Source organism: Spermophilus citellus, assembly GCF_964194105.1.
Source record: "Spermophilus citellus genome assembly, chromosome: 8".
Lineage (NCBI taxonomy): Eukaryota > Metazoa > Chordata > Mammalia > Rodentia > Sciuridae > Spermophilus > Spermophilus citellus.
In genome coordinates, this window is record NC_138189.1 from 15,346,720 (window position 1) to 15,360,968 (window position 14,249).

Sequence of the window (14,249 nt, forward strand, 5' to 3'; positions counted from 1 at the left end):
TGGATAGGGCAGGGAGATGACTTTGGGACAGTTCGGTCCTCAGCTCTCAAGAGAACTGGAGGCAAGATAGTGGGAGAACACTGGGTGTTGGAGAGAAGCTGAGTTAAGCACACGACCTGGAGAAGCCTGGAGGTCAGGGGACTGGAGCTTGTCATCTCCTCTGCTCTCTGAAACTTTCGTTTAGAAAACGTCTCTGATGTGACGCATTCCTCACCAGGGACAGCTCTTCTGGCTCCGGAGTCGACCTTTGTACTAGCGGCGCTGGGTTGCCTGGGCAACCCGGTACGGAGGCCGCCACAGTGGCCTTCTAGCCATTGGCTTAGAGGACGCAGCGTCTGCCTGACGTCACTGCGCGGCGTCGAGGGCCGCCGCGTGAAGCTTTATTTGCCCAGACTGTTGCAGCGGGCTGCTGAGCTGTTAGTGCTGGGGAGCGAGCGCTGGACTGAAGTCCCACTTGGGGTTGCGCTGTGTGGATCGCGGCGGGAGAGAGGCGCGGTAGGAAGGGGCTCTGGAACCGTAGGCCCCGGGCGCGGCTTCCCGGCTGGCCTGTTGCTGGCCTCGCGGGACTCGTTGCTAGGGACCCTCAAGTTTTTGAGCGAGGCGAGCGCTCCTTGCCTTTCCCGGGGTCGCGCTTTGGCTGGGAGCGGCCTTCACCCAAACCGGCTCCCTCTCTCTCCCCGCATTTTTAACCTGTTTTCTTCTTGACTTGCTCATTTTCTAACCTTGACAACACCACGGCCTTGAACTGGGTTGGTTATTTGGAAGTGGATGGTTGTGGTGGTGGTGATGGGGATGTTCAGGATTTATTTTATGGCAGAAAGGGCGGGTTATGTGTCTCTGTGCTTTGAGTTTTGAAGAAGTTTTAGAGATGGAACAACACGATATTCTTACGGTATTTGTGTATGTGTGTGTGGGGGTGGTTATTAAACTTTTGGAACTTTCTAGACATAGAATTAATAGGAAAAAAAAAAGGTGGCCTCAGTCTCTGAGAATGTACCAAACAGTTTAATGCAGTTGTCTCAAAAATTGGGTGGGGGAAGAAAGTACACGTATGGAAAGAGATAGGGTATTTGAGTTGTTCCAAAACTGTGATTGTATGCTTTCCTGTCATTGACTACAGGTGCCCTCAGTACCTTGAAGTCCCCTAAGGGAAATGCGACTTAGCAGTGGTTGGTTCCTTACTTGTCTTTGTGACATAGTTTAGGTGTTCCATGTTAGAGTCTTTATGGATTTTAATGTCTACTTAGAATCTTTGTATTATTTTGTAAAAGAATGAAATGAATGGTGACCTTGATAGTATTTCTAACAAAAAATATTTCTTACTTCTTCCTCTCTCCCTGTCACTACTGCTTTACAACACCCTCTACAAGTTTACAACATCCTCCAAAAGACTTGTTGAGGGTAAGATGAACTAAGCATTTTTCTTTTACAAACAACATAAAAAAAAAAAAAAAAACCTGAGCACACTTTTTTGCCTTTAAGATAAAGTATAATACGTTAGGGGCTAGGGTTGTGGCTTAGGAGTGGAGCACTTTTCTAGCATGTGTGAGGCACTGGGTTCAATTCTCAGCACCACATATAAATAAATAAATAAAACAAAGGTCCATCGACAACTAAATTTTTTTTTAAAAGTAATAGGTTAAGCAAGTGAAGAAGTAAGTGTTTTGGAAATAAACTATGTAACATGGGATATTATGAAAGTATACATACAAACTTGCATCATTTTGTGTGTGTGTTTGCTGAAACTTACAATAAGTATATTTGTTACACATAAAATTGTCTGGTATACTTAAAAACTTTGTAAGCTCAATTTTCTAGTGTGTTTTAAGTCTTTCAGATGAAGAGTTTCAGTGGCTCTGAACTCACTCAAAATAAAAAGCAGTACTTTACCATTAGTTTTTTACAGGAACGACATTTTTACCTAAAGGAAGATAGAAATTAAGCTATAGAATTCCACAAAAAGGTTTTGCAGAGTTTCTAGTTAGGATTTAAAGATGTGCATCATTTTTATGTTTGTGGGTGGGCATCTTTGTAGTGCATCATCTCTTTAAGCTATGACAGCTATTATAATTTTCTTTCTTTTTGGGGGGGGCATGGGTACTGGAGGTTGAACTCAGGGCCGCTTGACCACTGAGCCATATCCCCATCCCTATTTTTATTTAAAGACGGCCTCACTGAGTTGCCTAGCACCTCGCTTTTGCCTAGGCTGGCTTTGAAGTCAGGATCCTCCTGCCCCAGTCTCCTAGGCTGCTGGGATTACAGGCATGCACCACTACAACCTGCAGCTATTATAATTTTCCCTAAAAAGAAATTGAAGTTAAACTGGATCATCAAATTGATGTAGCCCAAGGTGTTAAACCAAAGTTTTTAAAAAGAAGAAGATATTTAGTCACAATGGTCACATTAATATTAATGATAAGACTAAAACAACAACAACAACAAAAAAACTGTGTACCATGTGTACACAACTTTTCCTTAGCTTAATACCAGTGATGATCAGCTTAAAAACAGGAAAGTTTTATAGTGACTCACAGGTTTGGAGGTTTCAGCCCATGTTTGTTTGGCTTGTTACTTTGAGACCTTTGGTTAGACAGTACCTTATAGAGGGAATGGTTGGTAGGGAAAACCTGTTCATTTCTGGTCAACTAGGAAGCAAACAGAATGAAAGAGGAGGGACTGAAGTCCTGAGATTTCCTTCAAAGGCATGGTGCCAATTAGCCAGTCACCTAACTTCCTTCTCTTGAGCCTCCATCTCCTAAATGTTTAACACCTTCTAGTAGGTAGCACTATGGACTGGGGAATAAGTCTTTAACACATGGACTTTTGGGGGATGCTTTTCATAACTACAGCATACCATTGTAAAGAAAATAATATAATAGCTAAAATTTATATAATACTTCCAATGTGCAACTATTTCTTTGTTTTATGTTTATTAACTTAGACTTCATCAACACTTAGTATAATTACTGTAATTATTTCCAATTAAAAAGTTTTATAGAATCTTACATCATATTATTTTCCCTCCAGGAGCTTCTTAAAACAGAGGCCAGGCACAATAGTAAGTACTTGTTGAGTGATCACTGAGCTGTTATAGTAGGTTAACATATTTAAATCTTTAGCTTATTTTAGCATATTATCTGAGATTTTTATTATCATATTAGTAGAAAATGCCTTGAGGATGAAGGTAACATGGATATTAAAAACATGCCTGCTGCTTGTGGGATGAGAATGTAGTCAATGTATTCAATTAAAAAAATTGAAATTAAAATTATTCCATGTGTAGAAATAGTCTTTTCTTTTGCTTATCTGTGCCTAGAACTTTAAGCTGATACACTGTGTTTGAAATATTATCTGGCTAATTTTTTTACATGGAGCTTTGTCTTTTTGAAGATTTCTAATTTGTCAAGAAGATTAAAATCATTTTCATGTGAGCAATTATTTAAGAAAGTATTCTTGTTTATCCTGAAGAAGAGAAAACTAAAGAGTATAAATATATCAAAATTTGCTGGGTACAGTGGCACAAGCCTGTAATCCCAGCAGCTTGGGAGGCTGAGACAGGAGGATCGTGAGTTCAAAGCCAGCCTCAGCAAAAAGCTAGGCACTAAGCAACTCAGTGAGACCCTGTCTCTAAATAAAATACAAAAAATAGAACTGGGGATGTGGCTCAGTGGTTGAGTTCAATCCCCTGTAACCCCCAAAAAACAAACACTCAAAATTAGTTCTACTGTCATGTATAACTAAAAAGAACCAATAAAAACTTCTAAAAAAATGGTGTCCTTATATATTTAGAAAGCTGTCACTTGGAAGTGTAAGAGGATTTGTTTGTGTCACTTTCAGGGAAGTGAACTTCTTATACTGCAGTTGAGGGGCAGTGTAAAGTACTATACTATTTTAAACACCTAAACTGGGAAGTTTACTAATGGAAGAATAACTAGTGTCATGGAAGTGAGGGAAAAGTAGATAGTGAAAAGAAGAGAACGAAAACAGTGTTTAAATCAAGTATCATAGAAGTGTACATTTGAGAAACCAAGATTAGGAAAGGCTACCTGGAAATTGGGAATGGAGCTAGACCTATAATTCAAGCAGACAGTTGGGTATATAAGTCTGAAGAGGTATGTGTTTATTCCTTGCTTGAGGAACAGATTTAGAAATGATTAGGTTGGATTAAATGGGAACTCTTGGAGTAGGACCTTTGACCCCATCCATCAGTAGAAACAGAACTGTAGAAGAGGGAGAAGTGAACTAGTATTTCCTGGCTGAGCAACTTGATGTATAACATTATTAATTCCTTCGCAACAGCTTTGGTAAGGTTTTATTATTTCTTTCCTTTAATAGGCCAAGAAGTCAAAGCCCAGGGATGCTAAATAATCTGCCTAAATTCATAAATCTTGTAATTGAAGTTGAGATGCTGATCCAGTTATGAGCCCAAAGCCCTGTCTTCCTCATCACATGTTCATCATATCCATAGGGTTGAGTGTAGGAAGTGACGGAAAAGGAGATAGTGAATATCCTAAGTTTTTGTGTCTGGAACCAGAAAATTGGTAGTATATTGAATTAAAAAGGATTTATACCTTCAGTGTGACAAACCTAGTTTAAGTGGGCATAAGGAACTTGTCAAACATTGGGTAGAAGACTTCATTATGTCATTGAAGAAGTAGGTCATGATACGCAAGCCATAACATTTAGAACTTAGGAATTACAGAGGCCAAAGAAGATGGAGAGGCCATCCCTCTTAGAGGCTTAGTATATGTTTTCTAATGTGGGGAGAATATTGCAGTTGATTTTCTTGTTTTTTTTTTATTGGTTGTTCACAACATTACAAAGCTCTTGACATATCATATTTCATACATTAGATTGAAGTGGGTTATGAACCCCCAATTTTACCCCAAATGCAGATTGCAGAATCACGTCGGTTACACATCCACAATTTTACATAATGCCCTATTAGTAATTGTTGTATTCTGCTACCTTTCCTATCCCCTACTATCCCCCCTCCCCTCCCCTCCCATCTTCTCTCTCTACCCCATCTACTGTAATTCATTTCTCTCCTTGTTTATTTTCCCATTCCCCTCACAACCTCTTATATGTAATTTTATATAGCAATGAGGGTCTCCCTTCATTTCCATGCAGTTTCCCTTTTCTCTCCCTTTCCCTCCCATCTCATGTCTCTTCCTACTCTTCCTCCCTGCTCTGTTCATAGTTGCTCTCATTATATCAAAGAAGACATTTGGTATTTGTTTTTTAGGGATTGGCTAGCTTCACTAAGCATAATCTGCTCTAGTGCCATCCATTTCCCTGCAAATTCTATGATTTTGTCATTTTTTATTGCTGCATAGTACTCCATTGTGTATAGATGCCACATTTTTTTAATCCATTCATCTATTGAAGGGTATCTGGGTTGGTTCCACAGTCTAGCTATTGTGAATTGTGCTGCTATGAACATTGATGTGGCAGTATCCCTGTAGCATGCTCTTTTAAGGTCTTCAGGGAATAGTCCGAGAAGGGCAATAGCAGGGTCAAATGGTGGTTCCATTCCCAGCTTTCCCAGGAATCTCCAAACTGCTTTCCAAATTGGCCGCACCAATTTGCAGTCCCACCAGCAATGTACAAGTGTACCCTTTTCTCCACATCCTCGCCAGCACTTGTTGTTATTTGACTTCATAGTGGCTGCCAATCTTACTGGAGTGAGATGGTATCTTAGGGTGGTTTTGATTTGCATTTCTCTGACTGCTAGAGATGGTGAGCATTTTTTCATGTACTTGTTGATTGATTGTATATCCTCCTCTGAGAAGTGTCTGTTCAGGTCCTTGGCCCATTTGTTGATTGGTTATTTGTTATCTTATTGTCTAATTTTTTGAGTTCTTTGTATACTCTGGATATTAGGGCTCTATCTGAAGTGTGAGGAGTAAAAATTTGTTCCCAGTGTGTAGGCTCCCTATTTACCTCTCTTATTGTTTCTCTTGCTGAGAAAAAACTTTTAAGTTTAATTAAGTCCCATTTGTTGATTCTTGTTATTAACTCTTGTGCTATGGGTGTCCTATTAAGGAATTTGGAGCCCGACCCCACAATCTGTAGATCGGAGCCAACTTTTTCTTCTATCAGACGCAGAGTCTCTGATTTGATATCAAGCTCCTTGATCCATTTTGAGTTAACTTTTGTGGATGGCGAGAGAAAGGGATTCAGTTTCATTTTGTTGCATATGGATTTCCAGTTTTCCCAACACCATTTGTTGAAGATGCTATCCTTCCTCCATTGCATGCTTTTAGCCCCTTTATCAAATATAAGATAGTTGTAACTTTGTGGATTAGTCTCTGTGTCCTCTATTCTATACCATTGGTCCACCCGCCTGTTTTGGTACCAGTACCATGCTGTTTTTGTCACTATTGCTCTGTAATATAGTTTGAAATCTGGTATCGCTATACCACCTGATTCACACTTCCTGCTTAGAATTGCTTTTGCTATTCTGGGTCTTTTATTTTTCCATATGAATTTCATGATTGCTTTATCTATTTCTACAAGAAATGCCGTTGGGATTTTGATTGGCATTGCATTAAACCTATAGAGAACTTTGGGTAATATCGCCATTTTGATGATGTTAGTTCTGCGTATCCATGAACAGGGTACATTTTTCCATCTTCTGAGATCTTCTTCTATCTCTCTCTTTAGGGTTCTGTAGTTTTCATTGTATAAATCTTTCACCTCTTTAGTTAGGTTGATTCCCAAGTATCTTATTTTCTTTGAGGATATTGTGAATGGAGTGTTTTTCCCCATTTCCGTTTCAGAAGTTTTGTCGCTGATATACAGAAATGCCTTTGATTTATGCATGTTGATTTTATATCCTGCCACTTTGCTGAATTCATTTATTAGTTCTAGTAGTTTCTTTGTAGACCCTTTTGGGTCTTCTAGGTATAGAATCATGTCATCCGCAAATAGTGATAATTTAAGTTCTTCTTTTCCAATTTTTATGCCTTTAATTTCTATCGTCTGTCTAATTGCTCTGGCCAGTGTTTCGAGAACTATATTGAATAGAAGTGGAGATAGAGGGCATCCCTGTCTTGTTCCGGATTTTAGAGGGAATGCCTTCAACTTTTGTCCATTCAGAATGATGCTAGCCTGAGGCTTAGCATAGATAGCTTTTACAATGTCAAGGTAAGTTCCTGTTATCCCTAGTTTTTCTAATGTTTTGAACATAAAGGGATGCTGTACTTTGTCGAATGCTTTCTCTGCATCTATCGAGATGATCATATGGTTCTTATCTTTAAGTCTATTGATGTGGTGAATAACATTTATTGATTTCCGTATGTTGAACCATCCTTGCATCCCAGGGATGACTCCTACTTGATCATGGTGCACAATTTTTTTGATGTGTTTTTGTATTCGATTCGCCAGAATTTTATTGAGGATTTTTGCATCTAGGTTCATTAGAGATATTGGTCTGTAGTTTTCTTTCTTTGAGGTATCTTTGGTTTCGGAATCAGGGTGATGTTGGCCTCATAGAATGAATTTGGAAGAGCTCCCTCTTTTTCTATTTCCTGAAATAACTTGAAAAGTATTGGTATTAATTCTTCTTTAAAGGTTTTGTAAAACTCCGCTGTATACCCATCCGGTCCTGGGCTTTTCTTGGTTGGTAGTCTTTTGATGGCTTCTTCAATTTCATCCATTGATATTGGTCTGTTCAAATTGTGTGTATCCTCCTGACTCAGTCTGGGCAAATCATATGACTTAAGAAATTTATCGATGTCTTCACTATCTTCTATTTTATTGGAATATAGGTTTTCAAAATAATTTCTAATTGTCTTCTGTATTTCTGTAGCATCTGTTGTGATATTGCCTTTTTCATCCCGTATGTTAGTAATTTGAGTTCTCTCTCTTCTTCTCTTCGTTAGCATGGCTAAAGGTCTGTCGATCTTATTTATTTTTTCGAAGAACCAACTTTTAGTTTTGTTAATTTTTTCAATAGTTTCTTTTGTTTCAATTTCATTGATTTCCGCTCTGATTTTAATTATTTCTTGCCTTCTGCTACATTTGCTGTTGTTTTGGTCTTCCTTTTCTAGGGCTTTGAGATGAAGTGTGAGCTCATTTATTTGTTGTTTTTTTCTTTTTTTGAGGAATGACCACCAGGCGATGAATTTTCCTCTTAAAACTGCTTTCATTGTGTCCCATAGATTCCGATATGTTGTGTCTGTATTTTCATTTATCTCTAAGAATTTTTTGATTTCCTCCTTTATGTCTTCTGTAACCCATTGATCATTCAGTAACATATTGTTCATTTTCCATGTGATGTAGGATTTTTCCTTCCTTCTTTTATCATTGATTTCCAGTTTCATTCCATTATGATCAGATAAAATGCAAGGTATTATCTCCACCCCTTTATATTTACTGAGGGTTGCCCTATGGCATAATATATGGTCTATTTTTGAGAAGGATCCATGTGCTGCTGAGAAAAAAGTATATCCATTTGATGATGGTTGATATATTCTATATATGTCAGTTAAGTCTAGGTTATTGATTGTGATATTGAGTTCTATAGTTTCTTTATTCAACTTTTGTTTGGAGGATCTGTCCAATGGTGAGAGAGGTGTGTTGAAGTCACCCATAATTATTCTGTTGTGGTCTATTTGATACTTGAACTTGAGGAGAATTTGTTTTATGAATGTCGCAGCAGCATTATTTGGTGCATAAATATTGATAATTGTTATTTCTTGTTGGTGAATGGTTCCTTTTAACAGTATATAATGACCTTCTTTATCCCTTTTGATTAACTTAGTCTTGAAGTCGATTTTATTCGATATGAGGATGGCCACCCCTGCTTGCTTACGAGGACCGTGTGCGTGGTATATTTTTTCCCATCCTTTCACCTTCAGCCTGTGTATGTCTTTTCCAATCAGATGTGTCTCCTGGAGGCAGCATATTGTTGGATTTGTTTTTTTAATCCATGATACCAGCCTGTGTCGCTTTATTGGAAAGTTTAAGCCATTAACATTCAGAGTTACTGTTGATATATGGTTTGTACTTCCATCCATGTTTGATTGTTTATCCTTTTTTTAAAAAATTTAGTTTGTTTCTCCATGATTATCTTTCCCCTTGCCCTCTGTCTTTACTGAGGCACTTCCCACTGATGGTTTTGGTTATTGTTTTTCATTTCTTCCTCGTGTAGTGTTTTGCTCAAAATGCTTTGCAATGCTGGTTTTCTGGCTGCAAATTCTTTTAGCTTTTGTTTATCATGAAAGATTTTTATTTCGTTGTCATACCTGAAGCTTAATTTTGCTGGATACAGAATTCTTGGTTGGCATCCATTGTCTTTCAGTGTTTGAAATACATTGTTCCATGACCTTCTTGCTTTCAGTGTCTGAGATGAAAAATCCGTTGTTAACCTTATTGGTTTACCCCTGAATGTAATCTGTCTCCTTTGTCTTGTATCTTTTAATATTTTCTCTTTGTTCTGTATATTGGATATCTTCATAACAATGTGTCTTGGCGTTCGTCTACTGTGATTTTGTGTGCTCCGTGTCCTGTATGCATCTTCAATTTGTATATCTGTTTCCTTTTTTTATTTCTGGAAAGTTTTCTGTAATTATTTCATTCAGCAGGGTACTCATTCCCTTGGTTTGAATCTCCGTACCTTCTTCTATCCCGATGACTCGTAAGTTTGGTTTTTTTATGTTATCCCATAACTCTTGGATGTTTTTCTCGTGATTTTTTTACCAGCCTTTCTGAGTTGCCTAGACTCTTTTCAAGATGATGTATTTTGTCTTCATTATCTGACGTTCTGGCTTCTACTTGCTCCACTCTGTTAGTGATACTCTCAATTGATTTTTTAATTTGGATTATCGTTTCCTTCATTTCTAGAATTATTGTTTGATTATTTTTTATAATCTCTATCTCCTGATAAAGATGCTTAACTTCTTCTTTTATCTGTTTATGTAATTCATTCTCAATGTGTTCTTTCGCTGCTTGAATTTGCTGTCTTGTATCCTCTTTAAGGTTCCATTCCATCTGTCTAAGGTGTTCCTTGAGTTCTTTATATGACCATTTTTCTGATGACTCTAGATCCTCCTGAATATTTAGGCTGTCCTGCATTGTTTGTTCTCCTTTTCTTCCTTGCTTTTTGAAGCTGCTCATGTTACTTCTTGTTCTGTTTGACTGCTGAGTTACTGTTTACTCCTACAAAGTAATTTGATGCTTGGGAGGAAAGGTATTAGAAGGGAAGGGAAGAAGTCACTAAAGAGAATGAGAGTAGGCAGGTAGAATTCAAGGAAGGGGGGATAAGAAAAATGAAAAGACAAAAGAAGAAAAAAATAGGAACTAAAAATAGAAAAAAATTTAAAAAAATAATAATTTAAAAAAATTAAAATTAGAAGAAAAAAAATTTAAAAAAAATATAAAAAAATTTAAAAACAAGAAAGAAAAATGAAAATGAAAGAAAAACCCAAATCAAAAAAAAAGAGAAAAGAAAAAAAAGAAAAAAAAAAACCTAATAAATGCAGTCTTAGAGTTTGATTAACTTCTCTTCCAGTAGGTGGCGCTGTGCCCACCAGGTCAAGTTTCTCCTGTCAATACGCGGGAACCAATCACTGTGCAGCAGCTCCTCCCAGACTGGGCGAGTCTCCAATCCTGAATGTCTAGGGCCTCCTCTTGTGTCTAGTTACTTCCCACTTTTCCTCTAGCCAGGCCCCTCTCACCACAATACTGGCTACATGCCAGGTCTGCTGCTCCCGGGAGCCCTGTTTTCATGAACGACTGGGCACACTCTTCCAGTTTGCCATTCCCTCAGACCCTAAGTTTGTAGAGCTTGGGGCTGAGAATCCTCAGCGAATTTTACTTGCCCTCCGGTAGCCACTCCCCTGTAGCTGGTGCAAGAGGCCTCAGCAGTCAGCCCTGGTGGGAGCGGTAGTCCCGCGCCGGGGTCCCGCACCACCTCTGATTCCCTCGGGCTGGCTGTAGCACTCACGGGAGAGCTGGGAGGGGCCCTTAAGGTTTCCCCGATGTGTGGAGAGGGAAGGCTAGGGGATTACACACCTGTAGCCGCAGGTTTCAATGAAGTTATCTCCTCCGCCGCAGTCTGCAGTTGATTTTCTTAAGGTATATTTTGACAATTTATATGGAAAAATGTTTTATACCTCTTGTTTCTTTTTTTTTTATTGATTGTTCAAAACATTACAGAGCTCATGATATATCATCTTTCATACATTAGACTCAATTGAGTTTTGAACTCCCATTTTTACCCCAAATACAGATTGCAGAATCACAACTGTTACATACTCACATTATTACATAATGGCATATTATGACTGTTGTATTCTGTTTTCATGAACGACTGGGCACACTCTTCCAGTTTGCCATTCCCTCAGACCCTAAGTTTGTAGAGCTTGGGGCTGAGAATCCTCAGCCCCAAGGATTGTATTCTGTATTGTATTGTATTCTGTTGTATTCTGTATTCAGTGACTGTTGTATTCTGCTACTTTTCCTATCCCCTACTATCCCCCCTCCCCTCCCCTCCCCTCCCATCTTCCCTCTCTATCTCCTCTGCTGTTGTTCAATTCTCTCCCCTTTTTCCCCCCTCTCCCTTGCCCCTCATAACCTCTTATAATTTTGTGTATCATTGAAGGTCTCCTACCATTTCCATATGCTTTCCCTTCTCTCTCCCTTTCTCTCCCCCCATTCGTCTTTGTTTACTGTTAGTCTTTTTCTCATGCTCTTCCTTCCTCTTCTGTTCTTATTTGCTCTCTTTATATCAAAGAAGACATTTGGCATTTGTTTTTTAGGGCTTGGCTAGCTTCACTTAGCATAATCTGCTCTAATGCCATCCATTTCCCTGCAAATTCTATGATTTTGTCATTTCTTAGTGCTGCGTAATATTCCATGGTGTATAGATGCCACATTTTTTTTATCCATTCATCTATTGAAGGGCATCTAGGTTGGTTCCACAGTCTAGCTATTGTGAATTGTGTCGCTATAATCATTGATGTGGCCGTATCCCTATAGTGTGCTCTTTTAAGGTCCTCAGGGAATAGTCCGAGAAGGGCGATAGCTGGGTCAAATGGTGGATCCATTCCCAGCTTTCCCAGGAATCTCCATACTGCTTTCCAAATTGGCCTCACCATTTTGCAGTCCCACCAGCAGTGTACAAGTGTACCCTTTTCCCCACATCCCCGCCAACACTTATTGTTGTTTGACTTCATAATGGCCGCCAATCTTACTGGAGTGAGATGGTATCTTAGGGTGGTTTTGATTTGCATTTCTCTGATTGCTAGAGATGGTGAGCATTTTTTCATGTACTTGTTGATTGATTGTATGTCCTCCTCTGAGAAGTGTCTGTTCAGGTCCTTGGCCCATTTGTTGATTGGGTTATTTGCTATCTTATTGTTTAATTTTTTGAGTTCTTTGTACATTCTGGATATTAGGGCTCTATCTGAGATGTGAGGGGTAAAAATTTGTTCCCAGGATGTAGGCTGTCTATATACCTCTCTTATTGTTTCTCTTGCTGAGAAAAAACTTTTAAGTTTAATTAAGTCCCATTTGGTTAATTCTTGTTATTAACTCTTGTGCTATGGGCGTCCTATTAAGGAATTTGGAGCCCGACCCCACTATATGTAGATTGGAGCCAACTTTTTCTTCTATCAGACGCAGAGTCTCTGATTTGATATCAAGCTCCTTGATCCAGTTTGAGTTAACTTTTGTGGATGGCGAGAGAAAGGGATTCAGTTTCATTTTGTTGCATATGAATTTCCAGTTTTCCCAACACCATTTGTTGAAGATGCTATCCTTCCTCCATTGCATGTTTTTAGCCCCTTTATCAAATATAAGATAGTTGTAACTTTGTGGATTAGTCTCTGTGTCTTCTATTCTGTACCATTGGTCCACCTGCCTGTTTTGGTACCAGTACCATGCTGTTTTTGTTACTATTGCTTTGTAGTACAGTTTGACCTCTGGTATCGCTATACCTCCGGATTCACATTTCCTTCTTAGAATTGCTTTTGCTATTCTGGGTCTTTTGTTTTTCCATATGAATTTCATGATTGCTTTATCTATTTCTACAAGAAATGCCATTGGGATTTTGATTGGCATCGCATTAAACCTGTAGAGAACTTTGGGTAATATCGCCATTTTGATGATGTTAGTTCTGCGTATCCATGAACAGGGTACATTTTTCCATCTTCTGAGATCTTCTTCTATCTCTCTCTTTAGGGTTCTGTAGTTTTCATTGTATAAATCTTTCACCTCTTTAGTTAGGTTGATTCCCAAGTATCTTATTTTCTTTGAGGATATTGTGAATGGAGTGGTTTTCCTTATTTCCATTTCAGAGGTTTTGTTGCTGATATACAGGAATGCCTTTGATTTATGCGTGTTGATTTTATAACCTGCCACTTTGCTGAATTCATTTATTAACTCTAGCAGCTTCTTTGTAGACCCTTTTGGGTCTGTTAAGTATATTATCATGTCATCCGCAAATAGCGATAATTTAATTTCTTCTTTTCCTATTTTTATGCCTTTAATTTCTTTTGTCTGTCTAATTGCTCTGGCTAGTACTTCGAGAACTAAATTGAATAGAAGGGGTGATAGAGGGCATCCCTGTCTTGTTCCAGATTTTAGAGGGAATGCCTTCAGTTTTTCTCCGTTTAGGATGATGCTAGCCTGAGGTTTAGCATATATAGCTTTTACAATGTTGAGGTAAGTTCCTGTTATCCCTAGTTTTTCTAGTGTTTTGAACATAAAGGGATGCTGTACTTTGTCAAATGCTTTTTCTGCATCTATCAAGATGATCATATGGTTCTTGTCTTTAAGTCTATTGATGTGGTGAATAGCATTTTTTGATTTCCATATATTGAACCAGCCTTGCATCCCAGGGATGAATCCTACTTGATTATGGTGCACAAGTTTTTTGATATGTTTTTGTATTCGATTCGCCAGAATTTTATTGAGAAGTTTTGCATCCAAGTTCATTAGAGATATTGGTCTGTAGTTTTCTTTCTTTGAAGTGTCTTTGTCTGGTTTTGGGATCAGAGTGATGTTGGCCTCATAGAATGATTTTGGAAGAGCTCCTTCTTTTTCTATTTCTTGAAATAGCTTGAAAGGTATTGGTATTAATTCTTCTTTGAAGGTTTTGTAGAACTCCGCTGTATACCCATCCGGTCCAGGGCTTTTCTTGGTTGGTAGTCTTTTGATAGCTTCTTCTATTTCTTCCTTTGTTATTGGTCTGTTTAAATTGTGTGTGTCTTCCTTTCTCAATCTGGGCAGATCATATGCCT

General features: G+C 38.5%; 1 protein-coding gene across 5 annotated transcripts in view; it reads left to right on the forward strand.

Annotated features, from left to right (window-relative positions):
* Positions 1-359: 359 nt before the first annotated feature.
* The window catches only part of PACRGL (parkin coregulated like), a 41,028-nt gene continuing 27,138 nt past the window's right edge, over positions 360-14,249 (forward strand). For 3 of the 5 annotated variants that reach the window (XM_081303533.1, XM_081303529.1, XM_081303532.1), the window contains exon 1: positions 360-495. The gene's annotated coding sequence lies outside the window, so the exon portion shown is untranslated. Of the gene's footprint in view, positions 496-1,370; positions 1,402-3,027; positions 3,059-4,335; positions 4,511-14,249 lie in introns of those variants that run through there. The other 2 variants (XM_081303530.1, XM_081303531.1) reach the window with 2 other exon arrangements.